The sequence below is a fragment of the Danio rerio genome, chromosome 9 (genome assembly GCF_052040795.2).
Source record: "Danio rerio strain M-AB ecotype USA chromosome 9, GRCz13ab, whole genome shotgun sequence".
Taxonomy (NCBI): domain Eukaryota; kingdom Metazoa; phylum Chordata; class Actinopteri; order Cypriniformes; family Danionidae; genus Danio; species Danio rerio.
In genome coordinates, this window is record NC_141029.1 from 48,092,684 (window position 1) to 48,111,175 (window position 18,492).

At 35.4% G+C, this 18,492-nt stretch overlaps 1 protein-coding gene and 2 long non-coding RNA genes across 6 annotated transcripts in view; 2 read left to right on the plus strand and 1 right to left on the minus strand.

Moving 5' to 3' along the window:
* Nucleotides 1–18,492, minus strand: part of hdac4 (histone deacetylase 4) — a 399,635-nt gene that overhangs the window by 276,407 nt on the left and 104,736 nt on the right. The gene's annotated exons all lie outside the window — the stretch shown is intronic.
* LOC147842427 (uncharacterized) lies at nucleotides 11,410–12,579 on the plus strand. The gene is made up of 2 exons (XR_015499862.1): nucleotides 11,410–11,510; nucleotides 12,468–12,579. It is a non-coding gene; the product is annotated as an uncharacterized LOC147842427 (long non-coding RNA).
* LOC137496434 (uncharacterized) lies at nucleotides 12,748–13,794 on the plus strand. The gene is made up of 3 exons (XR_015499861.1): nucleotides 12,748–12,844; nucleotides 13,139–13,181; nucleotides 13,279–13,794. It is a non-coding gene; the product is annotated as an uncharacterized LOC137496434 (long non-coding RNA).

Below are 18,492 nucleotides of genomic sequence, written 5' to 3' on the forward strand. Positions count from 1 at the left end.
AAAAATGAGAATGGTGTCATTATTTACTCAGCCATGACTTGTTACAAATCAGTTTTTTTTTTTTTGTTTCAGAGTTTATTTATGCGTTTTGTTGACATTAAAAGATGATATTAGGAAAAATCTTGGAAACTGGTATACATTGACTTTGATATCAATTGTTTTTCCTACTACGGCTGACAATGGTTAAAGGTTTTATTTTTGTTTCCAAATATCACACACACAAAGATATACTGAACTGGCTGTTGAGAACAAGAAAATAACAACTGTTGATTTACCCACATCTTCTTCTTCTTTGGCCTTAGTCCTGTATGGTTGCGGGGTCGGCTCTTTGGAACAAGCCATTTTAGACTTGTCCATATGATGACTTTTTTACACATTCCGGCCGGGCTGTCGTCTGAGCCTGTCACCCTCATACACTCATAAACTACGGACAATTTAGCCTACCCAATTCACCTGCAGCATGTCTTTGGACTGTGGGGGAAACCGGAGCACCCGGAGGAAACCCACGCGAATGCCGGGAGAACATGCAAACTCCTCACAGAAATGCCAACTGAGCCGAGGTTCGAACCAGCGACCTTCTTGCTGTGAGGCGACAACACTACCTACTGCGCCACTGCTTTGCCCTGTCGATTTACCCACATATCTGATGTAAAATGACTTGAGAGTGAGTAAACAATGACATAATTACAATTTGTGGAATAGCTATCTACTTGATGCTAATAAACCCAAAAACATTTATTTTTGTTTGTTCATTAATTTTTTTTAAATGATATGGCTAAATACACCTACTGTACCTGAAAGATGAACCACTGTTTGTTTTATTTGTAATGTGAATCTTTGTTTTATTCATTACATAACAAAATATGACTTTTTTATTTTCTGTATTCTGTATTTTCTGTCTTTAATCTTCTTTTTTTTTACTTTGTCTTTGTCTATTTTTGTTCCCTTGTTTTTAAAATAAGCTAATTAGTTTTGCTGTATTGCTCAGACAACTTGCAGAATATTAAAACCAACATCAAGAGGAATCACGAAAAAAAAATGTTGGCATCATACTTTTGCAATATCGCCCACCCCTATGTTATTAGCGTAAACTGTAAAATAGGTTACTTTAACAGGTACAATATCAACAACAAAACTTTCTAAAAGGGGAAAAAAGTTCTGTGATCTAGTTCCAGTGATTAGCGGCTCAAAAATAATGTTTTGTATTCATTCATGAGGCTGCTTATGAATCGTTACAGGTGGAGAGTGTGTGTGTGTTTCCAGTAACAAACAGGATGGATGATTCAGAGGCTTCAGTCACTCTCTGCTTCCTGTCCTTCTGAACATGCAGTTAAACTCTGAGAGAGACACAACACCAACATACAGTGAGGCATGTGTACAGGTGTGAGCAGAATCCAGAATTAACTTCTCCACAGATGTGAATGACGAAGAATTAAAAACGTACAGTTCAAGTCAGAATTATCCGCCCTTATTTCATTTCGTTGTTTTAAATATTTCCCAAATGTTGTTCAACAGAGCAAGGAATTTTTCACTGTATTCCCTATAATATTTTTTCTACCGGATAAAGTCTTATTTGTTTTATTACAGCTAGAATAAAAGCATTTTTTAGTTTTTAAAAAATATTTTAAGGTTAAAATTATTAGCCTCCTAAAAAGCAATATATATGTTTTTCAAATGTTTTGATATTTGGACTAGAAATGAAAATCATAGAAAAGCATTTTTTTTTGGATTGTGACTATTCCATTTCTGTATCTGAATACAGTTCAACTCCCAATCAAATGGTCAAATTAAGCTATTCAAATATTGTGAAACTATTCATATGGTTTCATATCAGCATTTAATAACAGAAAAATGAAATTTATATTTTTTAAAACAGTTCTGTCTGGTTCTTGAATCTGATTGGCTGAGGGCTGTGGGATATTTAAGCAATATCAGCACTCATACAGCCTCTTAACCTTTGTGTATTACTCCGCCCACACGAGTGGCAAGCAGAGGACTACAGTTTGACAAATATGGCAGCTGTTGGACAACATAATGTACTTTTAAGGCTTTTTTTAGTCGAGAATGTAGTTGTTTAGATTGCAACTATGCAGTTTATTTATAAGGATAAGGTTTTTCTGGGGTTTATTGATGAAAATGTTCAGGAATGTTAGACCATTATTGCCTTTTTAGCATATCAGTAGAGGACAAACTAGCCAGAAAGTAATGTGTGAACTGTTGAGTGGGTTAAATAAAATTTAAAAAAGTCTTTAGTTTTTAGATTTTTAGTAAGTTGACTTTTTTTTATTGCTTTTATTCTTGCCATAATAAAAATATATATTTGTAAAGAAACCCATGTTCTGTTGTCAATAATATTTTAATAAACTTTAATAGGTGGAACTGTCCGAGATATGAACGAAAGCAAGTTTCATCAAAGTTTGAATTTCAAAAATCTTGAACGGTTATAGAAATCTTTATAATCGTTAAAATAAGTTATTTTAAAAATAAGCTTTAAAATCTTGAATGATATTAATGATATGACGTTGTTCCGGACCCTTCCTACTTCTCTGTTTATCCATCTGGTTACTTTAGACCACCTCATCGTTTTAAAGAATAGTGAATGCGTCAAGTAAAAAAGCCTTGTCCATTTCGTGAGGTGCGCGCATATTCAGTGGAGGTCCGCCACGCGGCGCCAGGCGAAAGTATAAATCAGAATTTACATAATGGTTTTTGAGACTCTCCATATTAGATTTTCTTTTTTATATACACTATTATGCCATCAAACTGTTGTATAAGCGCAATATCACACCTGTAGCAGTGGAATAAGGCTGTATATCATCACTTGTGGGACACTAAGAAAATGCCGATATACAACCATATGCACTGCTACTTGTGTGATATTGCTCATATATTATAACAACAGATTTTCCAATATCCAAATACATCGTCTCTCTGATAGTCAGTTCCTTTCCCAAACAGATTTTCTTATCATTCCCCCTATACATCAGTGATCTCTTCATCTCTCCTCTGCTGGAGGGTCTTTCAGATTTGAAGTCCTCTCGCTGGACCCAATCAACCATCTGCCCTCTAATCAAAGCTCTGATTAACAGATCCAGCACTCAGCCATGCCATCCAGGCAATTAACGCCAATCCATACCATGCATTTGGCCATAACAGAGAGCGACGGCGCAGCACATGAGGGCATGTAAAGCTCAGCATGGAGCCTCAGGGATGCACCGTGAGATAATGGCTGATTCACCCCGACTGATGCCCTGATGAGAGCCAACAATCCCATACTAATTGCTGAATGCCTGAAAAGCCAGTGTACGGTAGATGTAATGGCAGATGTAAGCAATTACATGATAACAGAGTGCCTGGAAAATAAAAGTCAGCCAAGTACGTCTTGGTGACTTTTTGTGACTTTTCTATGCAGCTACAGTTGTAATGTCAGAATCAAGAGGTTTTATTTTTTTCCATTATTGTATTGAGATTGTAGTGAATGAGAGCAATTTGAAGATTTGAAAATGGAGCACTGACAGGAAGAATGAAACAATGTTAAAAGGAAATGATAAAACAAATCTCATTATTTAATTGTGTGCAGTTACAGTAGGAATGCATTACAATTTTTTAAAGAGTAAAAATAACTGAAAACAGAATTAGACCCAATTATAATTCCGCATTTGTGTTTTTCCGTTATGCTTTAAAAATCAAATAAAAACCGCTCAAATAAAAACCACTAAACTTCGCTATCTTTTTTAAAGAGCAGAAAAAACTAAAACGATGTACAGATTTAGAAGTATTTATTAACAGCTTATATTTAAATATATATATATTTTTTAAATACATTCTGTTTTATTTTTTTCTGTTTTATCATTATTGTTAGCTTGTTTGTTTTCACTTTTTAGTTTATCAGATATAACTAATTTATATTTTTAAATATTTCTTAATACTTTTATTGTTTGCGGTTAGTCATTTTAATTACACAAATTAAAAGAAAATTATAAATATGTATAATATACAGTTTAATACTCAGAAATCAAATTTCTAAAGATGCTGTTGACTGATTTTCATCAGATGTTAATAGACCATTTCAATGTGGTGATGTCATTGGCCCGTGAACATTTCTTGCTTGTTATCAAAACTTTTCATAACTGTAACAAGAGGAAATTCAATCATAACTTAATGTTAAAACAGCTATAACATTATTTATCAATATTATTATTAAAATTAATATTATAAAATACAAAATAAAGATCAGATTTGATAGACGAGACCCACCGAACCAACAAGATTTTTACACTCTTTGAAAAAAATCTCATCTGGGCAAATGCATGTGACTTCATTCTTCGTATTAGAGCCATCTTTAAGCTGCACATATGTGTTCATATATGTATTTCTTTAGTTGTTATCAATATCTGGTGAAAAATTCAAGTCAACAGCATCTTTAAAAATATGTTTTCTGAGAAAAATTTGGACATGTTGAACACTTATTTCCCCCACTATATACAGTACACGCACATGCACTCTCCCTCTCTCTCTCTCTCTCTCTCTCTGTGTGTGTAAGTGTGTAATTTATAGACATTTTATAAATAAAATTAATTTCTATAAATAAATAAATACATAAACTAAATTGACATCTGCAAAACAACATGTGCGAGGCTGTAAATGGTATGCAGTGTTTGGCCTGTCCATGTTTGGGTCATTCCCTGGGTTCCCACAGACTCAGGTGCTCTTATGAATTCATGCTCCAAATCTTCTAGGAAAAACACACGTCCAGTCGAGCAGCACAAACAAGACAGACCTGACATATCACAGCTGACCCCATGTCAGATCTTCTCCAGGGGGACGGGCCTGTGTCCGCAGTCATTATTAACAACCAACGCACTCAAAATGGACTTCAAATGTCAAAAAAGGGCATATTCACAAAACCATATTGTCACACTGCATATATTCACACAAATATGTAAGAAAAATTTGAAGCATTTTCTTTGATTTTTTTTTTGTTTTCTTTACTGTCTGAAAACAAACAAGTCACTAGCATCAACATGGATTCAAAGGAAGGAAGGAAGGAAGAAAGGAAAGAAGAAAGGAAGGAAGGAAGGAAGGAAGGAAAGAAGAAAGGAAGGAAGGAAGAAAGGAAGGAAGAAAAGGAAAAAAGGATGACAAACAAACCAAAGGAAGGAAGGAAGGAAGGAAAGAAAGGAAGAAAGAATGACAAACAAATAAAAGGAAGGAAGGAAATGATGGAGGAAGAAAGGAAGGAAATGATGGAGGAAGGAAGGAAGGAAGGAAGGAAGGAAGGGAGGGAGGAAGGGAGGGAGGGAGGAAGGAGGGAGGAAGGAAGGGAGGAAAGAAAGAAAGAAAAAAAGAAAGAAAGAAAGAAAAACAGGGGAAAGAAAGAAAGAAAGAAAGAAAGAAAGAAAGAAAGAAAGAAAGAAAGAAAGAAAGAAAAAAAGAAAGAAAGAAAAACAGGGGAAAGAAGAAAGAAAGAAAGAAAGAAAGAAAGAAAGAAAGAAAGAAAGAAAGAAAGAAGAAAGAAAGAAAAACAGGGGAAAGAAGAAAGGAAGAAAGAAAGAAAGAAAGAAAGAAAGAAAGAAAGAAAGAAAGAAAGAAAGAAAGAAAGAAAGAAAGAAAAAGAAAGAAAGAAAGAAAGAAAAACAGGGGAAAGAAGAAAGGAAGGAAGAAAGAAAGAAAGAAAGAAAGAAAGAAAGAAAGAAAGAAAGAAAGAAAGAAAAACAGGGGAAAGAAGAAAGGAAGAAAGAAAGAAAGAAAGCAAGAAAGAAAGAAAGAAAGAAAGAAAGAAAGAAAGAAAGAAAGAAAGAAAGAAAGAAAGGAAGAAAGGAAAGGAAGAAGGAACAAGGGATGACAAACAAACCAAAGGAAGGAAGGAAGGAAGGAAGGAAAGGAAGAAAGGATGAAAAACAAACGAAAGGAAGGAAGGAAATGGAGGAAGAAAGAAAGAAAGAAAGAAAGAAAGAAAGAAAGAAAGAAAGAAAGAAAGAAAGAAAGAAAGAAAGACAAACAGGGAAAGTAGGAAGGAAGGAAGGAAGACAAACAAATAGAGGGAAAGAAGAAAATGGAAGGAAAGGAGGGAAGAAATGAAGAAAGACAAACAGAGGGAAAGAAGAAAGGAAGGAAGGTAGGAAAAAAGGAAAGGAAGAAGGAAAAGAAGGAAGGAAAGTAAGAAAGGAAGAAAGAAAAGGATGGATAAAGGAAGGGAAGGAAGGAAATGTTGAATGAAGGAAGGAAATGATAAATGAAGCAAGAATGGAAATGAGAAAATTATAAATATAAAAACTATATTAATGTAATTATATTATATTAATTATATTAGATAATATTGTTATACAATAAATATATAATGTGATAATAATATAATATATTTTATATATATCATATTATATATTATTATTTAAATAAAATCTGTATTATATTAATTCTATTATATTATAGAAAAGTACACAAATAATTTTGTTACACGAATACATGTTAAATTCAGCTTTTATAGTAAAAAAAAACTTGAAGTAAAACCATCAAATCTTTTTGTTGACTATCAAATGTGAACCGGTGGAAATGAAAGTGGCACAGAGTGTACAGTCTTTGTATATAGTGCTTAAACACAGGATTCATTTAAAAACATGTCTATTTAAAACAAATAAATATTGCAAACGCAGTAATATTGAGTCCACTGATATCAATATATATGGGAACATTAATGAATTACAGAACTATTATTATCTGCATCTTTATTAGTAGGTGGCTGTATAAGTTACTAAGCAAAATAACCAAACTAACAAGAAAAAAGACAGCTCTCATCATCGCATGCAGCTCAAAAGCCAAATGTTCTACACCATCAGAGTGTCGGCCATCAGGGAGAAGGTAATATCCATTATTGAATATGAACTCCATAAGAAAAAGAACATGCATTATGCACAAGGAATCTCTAGCCTGATGGATTGGGATCAGGACTACCTGGAAATGTCCTGCCAGAGGCTGTAAAGGCTCGTGTAGAAGATGGTGAGGAAACGGCTGGCATCCAGCCTCTTTATCGATGTGAAGCTTTTAAAACTCTATCGAACTGCCAGTAAAAATGAATAGATCTTTAAATACTGCTCTGCAGGGTGGCGACACAAAATCTAGCGAGCCATCCAGGAGAAGGAGAGACAGCTAGCTTCTTTTATTTCTTCTGCTTTTATTATGACAGTTAAAAAAAAACTGGAAACGTCAATGCTAATGTACTACTTTTCACCCTTCGAGGAGTCTGAAAGCTTTTAAAAGAATCACTTTCCCGAGTGAAGAAAAAGTTGAAAACAAAGAGGCGCATTTGGAGAGCTGACAGAGGTGAAACGTTGTACAATAAACCAGCACATTCCAGCTAATTACCAGATATTAGCCAATTCTTACATGCGGGTACCTCTGACGTCAAAAATGTACCTTCCCAGACTCTCTTTTTCCTCCCAGCCTTTTGCATAACGCTGCTTTTGGCAGGCGGGCCGGGTCATGAGATAACAGGCAAAACAGGACCTGCCTCTCTCTTCCTCTCTTGCTCACTACTCTAGTTAGTGTATCAAAACGGCAGATACAAACTGAAACGTTGTGCATTTAAAGGCATCGGTAACACTTTAACGTTAGTCGATGTATTTATAAACACGAACAAACATATTTGATCAACTCTGCATTTAATCAACTTTGTTAAGGTTAATTAACGTTTAAGCTCAATAACATTAGCTCATGTTAGCTCACTGTGCATTCATGTTAACAAGCACAACTTTGGATTAGAATAATGCATTAGTTAATGTTGAACTATGATTAATACATTTTGATAAGAATATTCATGCTTAGTAATTGTTAGTAAACACATTAACTAATGGACCATCATTCTAAAGTGTTCCCTAATCATTTATTTATTTATTTATTTATTATTTTTTGATGTGGTGTACAATTACAACTATGGGAAAAACTAATTAGGGCATACAAAATGTGTGAAAGCAAAACTATAACGCACCCATATTGTGTTTTTAAGATCGTAATCATATGTCGGTGTAGACATCAATCTACCTATAAATAGGGGTGAGTGATTTTCATACGATAATTTATAAAGCAGCAACACACTCAAAGTTGTTTCTTCGGCTTCACATAATAATCTGAAATAATTAAACTCCAATTTAAGTTACAAATTGTTTCTTGTTTTCACTTGTTTAGGACATGTCCACGATGTGTATTTTTGCATTACGTCTTTCGGTTCGTCATTCTCAAAACGTAAATACAATTTGACAAACCAACTTGACTATCTATGAGATATATCAACAAAACAAGTGACAAAGCAGAATTTCTGCTGAAGGACATTTCTTACAGTGATATCATTTATGCATCATAGATGTTCAAACAAATCAGTTGCCAAACATTTCCCACAGTTCTTTCCATTTTATACAAGCTTCATATTGTAAATAAGTAGGTGTATCAAACCTGAAACATTGATGAACAATATAATTTAGAAAAAACTCTTGAGAGCATTTGTACCGTCTATCACTCTCATGAAATATAAAAACAGTTGATCAAACTTTTCTTTTCATATTTCTTCATCCAGTGATATTGGTGTGTCCTGCATATAGATTGGTGGTAAACTAGTAGAAATCTCCAATTGTAATTTATTTTACTTTTAGGAAACTAGTGGTGCAACGATTCTCGGTAGGGATGGGTACCGAAACTCTGTACTTTTTTATCGGTATAGGTGCTACATTATATAAGACCAAAGTATTGATAAGCTCTGACGTTAATGGTTTTTCTATTGGTACTGGAAAACTATTGCTGAATAAACATTATTTACAGTAGCATAATTTAACTGACCAACCTTTCTAATTTACGATATTTGATATTCGTCTGCGCAGTTCAGAAATGCTCATGTTTCCGGCGAGCACATCAAGTATAAAAGCTTTCACAGTTCTCCGCTGTGGAGACTCATGCCAAGTGCACACACATAGGTCGCGATACAGACTCACGCACACACAGCTCGTAAGCTTGCAAAGTGAACCAAACAGGTTATATTTTCCAAATAGACAGCGACAATGCCCATTGCAACAAATTGTTTTCTTGTAGAAGTGGAAGCACAAGCAATCTGGCTAAGTGAAAGTATCTTTCAAAAGTGCGTTAATTGCAGAACTGCTTAGCTACCGACGATAACGTTACATCATCCACATCGTTATGCCAGCAGTCAATCATTTTAATAGTTAAATAGACACACACATTTGGTTACAATGAAAACAGTATTTTGTTCCTGCAGTAGCTTAAATAAATCTAAAGCATTAAAAATGCTTTTACATCAGCTGTATTTACAAAAATTTAGCCTATGAATAGCCTAATAATAAACTATGCTTATTAAGAAGTTATTCAAAAAAAATATTTTTTACATTGCAACACACTCCAAAACCCTCAAACCCACAGTTAACTGCATTTTTCAACTCAAACAGTGTTTTTCCAACAGCAGAGAGCACAATTAACCAAGAAAGATCCCGACTTCTGCCAGAAAAGTTAAACATGTTGATTTTTCTCCAAAAGAATGATTAAAAAATCATGTTATTGTCCTTCAAACCATCAAACATTTTTTACAGAAAAAAATTACTTTGTTTTACAATTATTGGTTTTGTTTTATGTTACACTAAAAACCTAAAAAATAAAATAAAGTGTTGTTAATTCTGTTCAATTTGTTTTTTTTTTAATATAAAAAAAATACTACAAAAAGTACAGATAAGACAACTGTTAAAGTACGCAACCGATACTGTAAGTGGTATCGATAAAAGTAGCAACATCGTTTAAACCTTAACGATACCCATACCTAGTTCTCTGTAAAAAAAAAAAAAAACAATCGTCCTGTTGTCCTCCCAGGGTTCGGTGTACCCTGTAATCCACAGTTCATAATATGCATTATTAATATTTATTTGGCGATTAAAAAAAACAAAACTTTGCAACAAAGCAAGCAATTCTGCCTTTGTAGGCTTCCAATTACCTTTCACAGGCATTGCCCATGACAAAGTCCTGCCCAATTACATCTTAGTATATAAATCTGTTGTTGACATCACGTTTAGTCACGTGTCTGGATGGCAAGTAAAGAAGGTAAAGCGCAAAAGCAACGTCAAAACACAGCACATTTCCATCAGTGTTTCAACAGACACTCAATGTAAATTCAGACAGACACAATAAAATTATGAATGATGATTTTCTCAAAACTCAAACATAGCGTAGATCGGTGGACCGCCTGTTAGTGACCACCGATCTCGGCTTTATTTGAGTTTTGAGTAAATCGGCATGACCCAGAAACCGCTCCATATGGACCTGGACATACAGCCAATAAAGGTCTGCATTATTTTACCTATTTCACACTCCCGCTGGGTGTAATTCCTCACCTGATCAGTTCTACTATTTATTCACTGTTTACCCGCTGTCTGCTAATAAAAGTTTTCTTCCCAATCGATAGTTCCTGCTGATTTAAGACAAGAGAGATGAGCTGAACGCTCTCTCTTAGCTGAACCTTAGCGTTCTGAGCAGACCACCACGATCTGCAATCTGTACAGATTTACCACGGTCCCGCTGATAACAGAGCTCTCTGGAATGAATGCTAATAAAAATGCGTTGGTGCTTTGGTAATGCAAGCATTAACAAGAAATTAATACTCTAAAAGTGCTCAATTATTAAGATGTATAATTATTATCTGCATAATTGCTTAAGACTGTTAAATTAAGAAGTAGAAAAAAAATAATAATAAATGAATAAAATAATTTAAAAAAAGGGGCCGTGACCCTGAAACAGTGATACATACCGAACCCGTGAGTAGATTGAACCCTTGCAGCCCTACACAGCAAATTCATCAGAGTTAAATTCTCGGTGTTGAAGCATTTCAGAGTAAAGTGTTGACGTTAAAGAGTTAGATTTTGACAAATGAATATAATAAGAGTTAGAATTGATTTTATTCAGTGAGAAATCAAGGAGTTATCTTTTCTACACTTGGTGGTGTTATTTCCAACATCCGGGAATTCATGCAGCCCCATTCACTGAAGAATTTTCAGACGCCATTTTCCATCTGAGGTTTAGAACAGCAACTGGTGAATCAAACTACCTAAATGTTGGTATTTTACTGACTTTCTTTAAGAAAATACAGTTGTAAACATATTGTTAAGTTAATAACTTTAGAATGGAGTGACAATTTTAAACTTCTGCGGTTCATTCATGGTCGTTTGTGTATCTTGCTTAACTGCATTACTATTGACTTCTTTTCAAGAATGTTTTTATATATGCTCACGCATACAAAGTGCATAAAAACATCAAATGTACATGTTCAACGCATTTCTGTCACGCTTAATGCCATTTTGTGCGTTGTTTCCCATCTATAAAATAAAATCGACACTTCTCCTTTAATTTGAAACAAACTAGCGAGAAAATCCCCAGAGCCGCCTAACAGCCTAACTTACTCTGCCCGGATGCTAACGGCAACACAGGACGGTTTCCATAAGCTCTGGAGAGTTTCTAAAACATATCTGGTGAGTAAATCAACACATGCTTACTTGTAAAAGGCTTCCTGACTAAAACATATGATTGTTTTTTATTCGTGTACGTTAATTTGGTTATTTTAAACACCGCGGCCCTTTTAAACTGGTTGATTCGTGGCCGTCCATATACCGTTAGTCCATAGACTCGTGTGATAACGTACGCTTGAATTATATTAAGTGTTGACAACCATTAAAGTCGGAATGTTAACATTGATGTCTTTAAATGACCGCGTTTGCACTTTCTCTGACATTTAACGTTACAGAAGTCTCCCGGAAGTTGCGGGACTAACGTTAACGTTATCCCGCAAATGCACAGAGACTCCCAGATGCCCAAGTAGATGCCCGAAAATGAATGATAATCTCCCGGAAATCGCGCGTCTCCCGCCCGGTCATTAAACACTTTGCACACCCCTCTCCACCGCATCCCTCCCAGCTCTTCAGGTACGTCGCGCGCAAGTCACCCCCACCGCTCTTTAGGTACGTCGCGCGCAACTCATCCCATTGCTCTTCAGGTACTCATCTCTCCCGCTACTTCCCGCAAATCAACTCTGTATCCCCCGAAAGTGACTTTTCCCAACTCGGGGTGTCTGACGTTAGTAAGTTAGGCTATTTCTGTAGTCAGGAACATCTTAGTCAAACTTTTTCTCCCGCATGATATTGTGCTTATAGACTAAACCTAGCATGTACTGTACACAACATTTCCGTTTTATTAAAGACAATTTAGTGCGTTGTAAACAGCCACCTGTCTGTAAAATTAATCAACTGATTCATATTTGAGCAGCCTAAAGATGATACAGGTTTGATTTGTAGATTTATTATCAATAATCAACAACTGAATCAAAAGATATTTGAAAAAGTGTGAGGCATACTTTGTGATGTTCATCTCTCTTTTTTATCTGAAGGTTATGCATATGTGTTAGATACTAATGTTTTGTTGTTTTTTAACAGCCACAGTTCTCTATACAATAACACAAGACCCTGTGACGGTGACGGATGGTGTATTTCCAGTGTTGGTGAAATGACCAAGCACACCTTCTTGGTCATATGTGGTGATAATAATGAAGTTATGTTTGATAAAGTTCTGTATTTGTTTCACATAAGCTGAGAGGGTATTAGAGCATTCAAGAATAACAAATGACATGAAGGTGATAAGTTTTGTATTGTGGGTGAACTATTACTTAAATAATGTTTTGCTCTTTGCTTTGCACTTTTCCTCTTCTGCTTATCCTAATATTTTAGATTATATTTGGACCTGAAACATCTGCTAGACTCCAGGAAAGGTGGCGTCAATACTGGACCTGAAAGGGCCTAACAAGTTGAATCTGGTAAAGAAACGCGCACGCACACACACGCAGACACACACTTACATAAAACTGTAAGTTTATGAATATTTTTTACACTGTGGCCAATATTTTGGGGAAGTCAGCATCACTAAATGATATAAAAGATTTTAAGCTCCTCTAAATTTTGCTCCAAGTGTTGTGTTAAATTCAAGATTCTGGACAGACAGCTGCCTGTTTTTCCAGTTCTAGTCATAGTGGTTAACCTAATTGTTTTTGGAGATCCAACAGTGATGTATGTGTTTTTTCTACTTTTCCATATCCTGTCACCTCAATCAGCTGGGAGAGTCAAGCTGTGGATCATCATGAAGATTTTCAAAAGGTGAGTTTAGATTTCTTGAATGTTTTATTTACTTTAAATGTTCTTTTAAATATATCATAGAATTTGATTGCAATTTGTTTTCAAACATTTTTCTTAGTCATGCTGGAGTCTTGAAGAGTTCTTAGATGAGCTTCACCCTATATCCGTGCATCAAGAACCACCAGACGAGCGATCAGCAGCTACTACATCATCATGGATAAAACGGTCATCCTGTGGCTGGGAAGCACATCATTCACAGGACATGCTTGATGAGATTTCCAAGCTAAAGTTTGTTTTCACACAAGTTTACAGCATTTATACCTTCATAAACTGCTGTGTTTGATATGGAGGACCAAAGAAACACCAGAAGTGAAAGATTTGCAAGCCAAGTTGTTTAAAATGTCATTTCAGAAGAAAAATATGCGTTTAGAAGAAAACTATGAGTGACAATATATTGAACTTTCAAATTGCACTGATGAAACATCAAGTTTGGACTAAAGGACTGAAACTATTTTGTTGATACTGTCTGTACTAATAAAACATTTAAAGCATATTTGACATTGTTGCATTTTAAAAACTGAATGAATTGTTGAAGCGGTGAATGTTTTCAAATAAAATGTTTTTTCTTTTGTAATTTACAGTCTATTTGACCTTTTTACCATATTTACACTCAAGAGAGTTGAATAAAATAACAACATATTGTAGTAAAAAAAATACTACCAGGCGGTGTTAAATATAGTTACATTTTTAACTCTGCCCAGAGTTAAAATTAACCCTTACTTCAGTGTCAATGTGCCAACCCTTTTGAAAGTGTTGATTTAACTCAGTTTTGAGTGGACCCCATGAGACACTTTCAAAGTGTTGAAATTAACACCCATAGAGTTGTTTTGGGTCCTCATATTTTGCTGTGTATAGGAAATGGTCTTTTAAATAGGCAAAAAGAAAATTCCACATCTTTTTTTTTTATTTATTTGGGAGACAAGGGGGTTCCTTGTCTCTTGGTATGATGTTTCCAAGTGCAAACCAGACCCCTCCATGTCTTTAAACCATGATTAAACCTCTGATGTTCTAGCAATGTGGAACTAAATCTACCAGATGAAGCACCTAGAAACTTTACAGGCAGAAGAAACAGCATCTAATCTGGGTGAAAAAAGGAAAATTTCTCAAAAAGTCCACATTTTTCCTTTTTATATGAATGGAGGGGGGTCCATCTTTCTAGGTTTGATAGTTCCAAGCACAAGCCATGATTAAGTCCGTGATGTTCTATCAATGTGGAACTAAATCAACTAATTGTTGCACCTTAAAACTTTAGAGACTTGACTTATTAGGAAATGTAGAGGTCAACTAACATTTCCCTCACAAGAAAAGTACACCTAACCTCAAAATAACAAAACAAAATGTACATTTGAAGTGTCAATTTTTAAATTATATTGCTATTGACTGGTGAAATGCTAATCCAATAGTTGCATTTGTCTTGATGTGGAAAAAAACATGAGGTAAATTGGTGAAATTAAAAATGAAGAAGCGATGGATTTTTAATACAGCTTGTGAATATCAGGAACTTTATATGATCTAATATAATAAAACCAAATCAGATCATTTCTATGGTGAAACAAGTGTTTTATTGTGTTTTAGAAACAAAACTTATTGGTTGATTTGTATGATCTGGATATGACACTTAACAGTAGTCTATACTGATCTGGATTCAAATTTACTGTTTTGTCTGCCAACGTTTAACTTATAGAAATAAGAAATAGGAATTAGAGTTCACTTAACCTCTAAAAAAACCAAACCAAAATGTACATTCCAAATGCTGTTTGTTAAATAATATTGCTATTGACTGATAAAATGTCAATCCAATATTTGCATCTCTCAAAATGCTGGAAAAACATGAGTGAAATAATGGTTTTAAATAGGTCGGAAATTGCTCTCAAATCTCAACATTCCTCTCTACATGACAAAACCAAATGTACAAATGTGTATGCCAACCCAAACCAGACCAGTATACCGTCAAACTACTCTTGTGAAATGACAAACCATTTTATCTATCAATATGAGAGGATGCACTTTTTCGCATAACTTAACCAAAAGCTCTTGATTTTCCATAGTTTACCTATACAGAAGCATGTGTAACAACTAGCTGCTTCAGATCTGAGTGGGCTGTGACGAAGGCGGAGAGCTTTTGCAAGAATCCCACCTTAAGTCTGTTTGTTCTGCATTTCCACATTTGTGGCATAAAAGGATCCAGAAGGGTTTTTGATTGAGCCTGCGATGAGCTCAAGAAATCTGGATCCCATCTGACAGCAAAAGCCCCTCCAGTTGCATCTAATCTGGGTGGAAAAAAAAGAAGCTAATTTCTTTTAAATAACCTCAAAAAGTCCACATTTTAGGAGTTGTGGGTTCCTTCTCACTTGGTTTGATGGTTCTAAGAACAAACCATGATTAGGTCACTGATGTTCTACCAATGGGTAACTAAATAAACTAATTGGTGTGTCTTAAAACTAAAATAAGTCAAGACTTGACTTATTAGGAAACGAAAAGGTCAACTAACTTTTCTTACAAGAAATGTACACCTGACCTCAAAATAACAAAACAAAATACACATTTCTAGTTTTAGTTGTTAAATTTTATTGCTATTGACTTTGGTCAAAATGCCAATCCAATAGTTGCATTGCTCCTGATGTGGGAAAAACATTGGGTAAAATGGTAAAAATAAAAAAGAAACACCAGTTGCGTCTAGTCTGGGTAAAAAAAAAAAAGAAAGAAAAAAAGCTAATTTCTTTTAAATAGCCTCAAAATTAAAGTTGAGGGGGTTCTTTCTCTCTTGGTTTGATGGTTCCAAGTACAAACCATTACTCTTGATGTTAGAGAAACAGGGGATAAAATGGTGAAATAAAAAAAATGAAAGAAAGAAGAAAAATGCATCTAATCTAGGGGAAAAGAAGCTAATTTATTTTAAATATTCTCAAAAAGCCACCCTTTTTCCTTTTTATGAGTTCCTTCTCTCTTGGTTTGATGGTTCCAAGCACAAACCAGAATACTCTGTGCTCAAATCATGATCAAGTCACTAATGTTCTACCACTGTGAAACTAAATCAGCTAATAACAACTAATTGCACCTTTAAAGGCAAGGTGAGGCAAGTTTATTTACATAGCACATTTCATACACAGCGGTAATTCAAAGTGCTTTACATAAACAAGAGATAAAAGAGATAAGTATAACAACATAAAAACAAATAATTAATGTGATTAAACAGATAAAAACTAAAATGTGTTAAAACAGGTTATAAAAGAATGAAAAAGAAGAGACAAACATAATAGTGCGATCTGTTAGACGCAGCACAGTGCTCATTCAGTAAAGGCACAGCTAAACAGATGTGTTTTCAGTCTTGATTTTAATGTGCCTAATGTTGGCGCACATCTGATCATTTTTGGAAGCTGATTCCAGCAGCAAGGGGTGCAGAAGCTGAAGAGTTGACTGAACTCTTAGAATTTCTAGTTTACATGATCCTAAAGATCTAAGTGATCTGTTTGTATTCAGTCAATATATCTGTAATGTATTGAGGTCCAAGGCCATTTAGTGATTTATAGACAAATAGTAATACTTTTAAATCTGTTCTGAGTGTAACTGGGAGCCAGTAAAGACACAAGGACAGGTGTGATGTGCTCTGATTTCCTGGTTCTGGTCAATATTCTGGCCGCAGCGTTCTAGATGAGCTGTAACTGTCTGACTGTCTTTTTAGGCAGGTCAGTGAGGTGTCCATTACAGAAATCCACCCTGCCGTCTTCACTGGAAACAAAGCCTCTAATTCTTGCAATGTTTTTGAGATGATAGTATGCTAATTTACTAACTGCTTTGACATGACTATTGAAACTCAGATCTGACTTGAGAATCCCACCAAGATTCTTGACCTCATTTTTGTTGTTTGACCCTTAAAGTCAAGGTACGCATTAGAGGTCTGCATCCGGCGCGGGAATAAATTTCCGAATAAATCGTGGGAGCGGTCGGTAACGGGTTTAATTTGGGACGGGAGCGGGCTGTCTAGCAATATCGCTCCCGACTGACCACGCTTTGCCTGTGTGTGTGCTTGGTGCTTATGTGTGTGTGTTAGTGCGCACGCGCGAATAAGAGAGAGAGAGCTTTGTCTGTGTGTGTGTGATTGGTGCTGTGTGTGTGTGTTTATACATACAGCTTGTTATAGGCTGTCTGGACTGTATAGTGGGGTGGTTTTCGGTTTTGTTCTCCACCCCGCTCTTTAGCAGGATCGGGCGCGGCGGTTAGAAAACGGGGCAGGTCGGGCAGCGGGAAAACAAATGCTTAATATAGGCGGGAGCGGTCGGGTTCGGGCTAAAACCTGGCGGGTTTGGCCGGGAGCGGGATTCAAAATTTAGTCCCGCACAGATCTCTAATACGCATTCACCTTGAGAACCTCATCTCTGTTCCCAAATGCAATGACTTCAGTTTTCTCTTTGTTTAACAGAAGAAAGCTGTGGCACATCTAGGGTTGTAACGGTATGAATTTTTTACGGTATGATAATCGTCTAAAACAATACCACGGTTTGACGGTTTCGCGGTATACGGTATGTTTCAAATGTTACAAAATAATAGAACAGTGAAGCAAATTTGACTTTTCCCAAATAATATATTTTTAGTTACTATAAAAAACACCACTTACAATGAACAAATAAAAATAAGAAAATAATAAATAATGTGTCAAAGTCCAAATAAAGTCCAAATAAACATGGTGCAAATCCTCAGGAAAAAAATAGATATAAATATTTACTATACTATAAATAGTTACATAACGAAACTAGATTCAATATGGAACATCCTTAGGTTTTATGTGCCAGCATGGATATGGTTGTCTGTGGATATGGATTTGGATATGGTTGTCTGCAATGCAGACAAACAGCTGCACCTTCATTTGCGTCTTTTGAAAACAGCAAGAGCAGCAGTTCGTCTTTGCTGTGTCACTGTTTTGTCATGTTTCTGTGCTGCTGTGCATGCAAAAGTACTTAGTATGAGAATTATTTCATGCAAAACTTTTTTTTTTGCGTTTTATTTAGCCGTGCAGAAATGTATGCCTATCTCTCATTCCGTGCTGTTCAAAAAGCTCGTTGTTGGTCCACAAACAAAAGCGAAACCTATGCTTATTGGTTGTGATATAGTGAGTTTGAACCAATATGGGCATGGAGGAGGGACAATGCATCAATGTATCATGTCTGGTTTGTCCGAAGACACAGTGACGAGCGTTTCTTTGTCAAATCAGCGTTGTCAAATTTTGATGACGTAATCGCACTGATTCCGGAGCCTCTGAAAGTCCGTATTATGT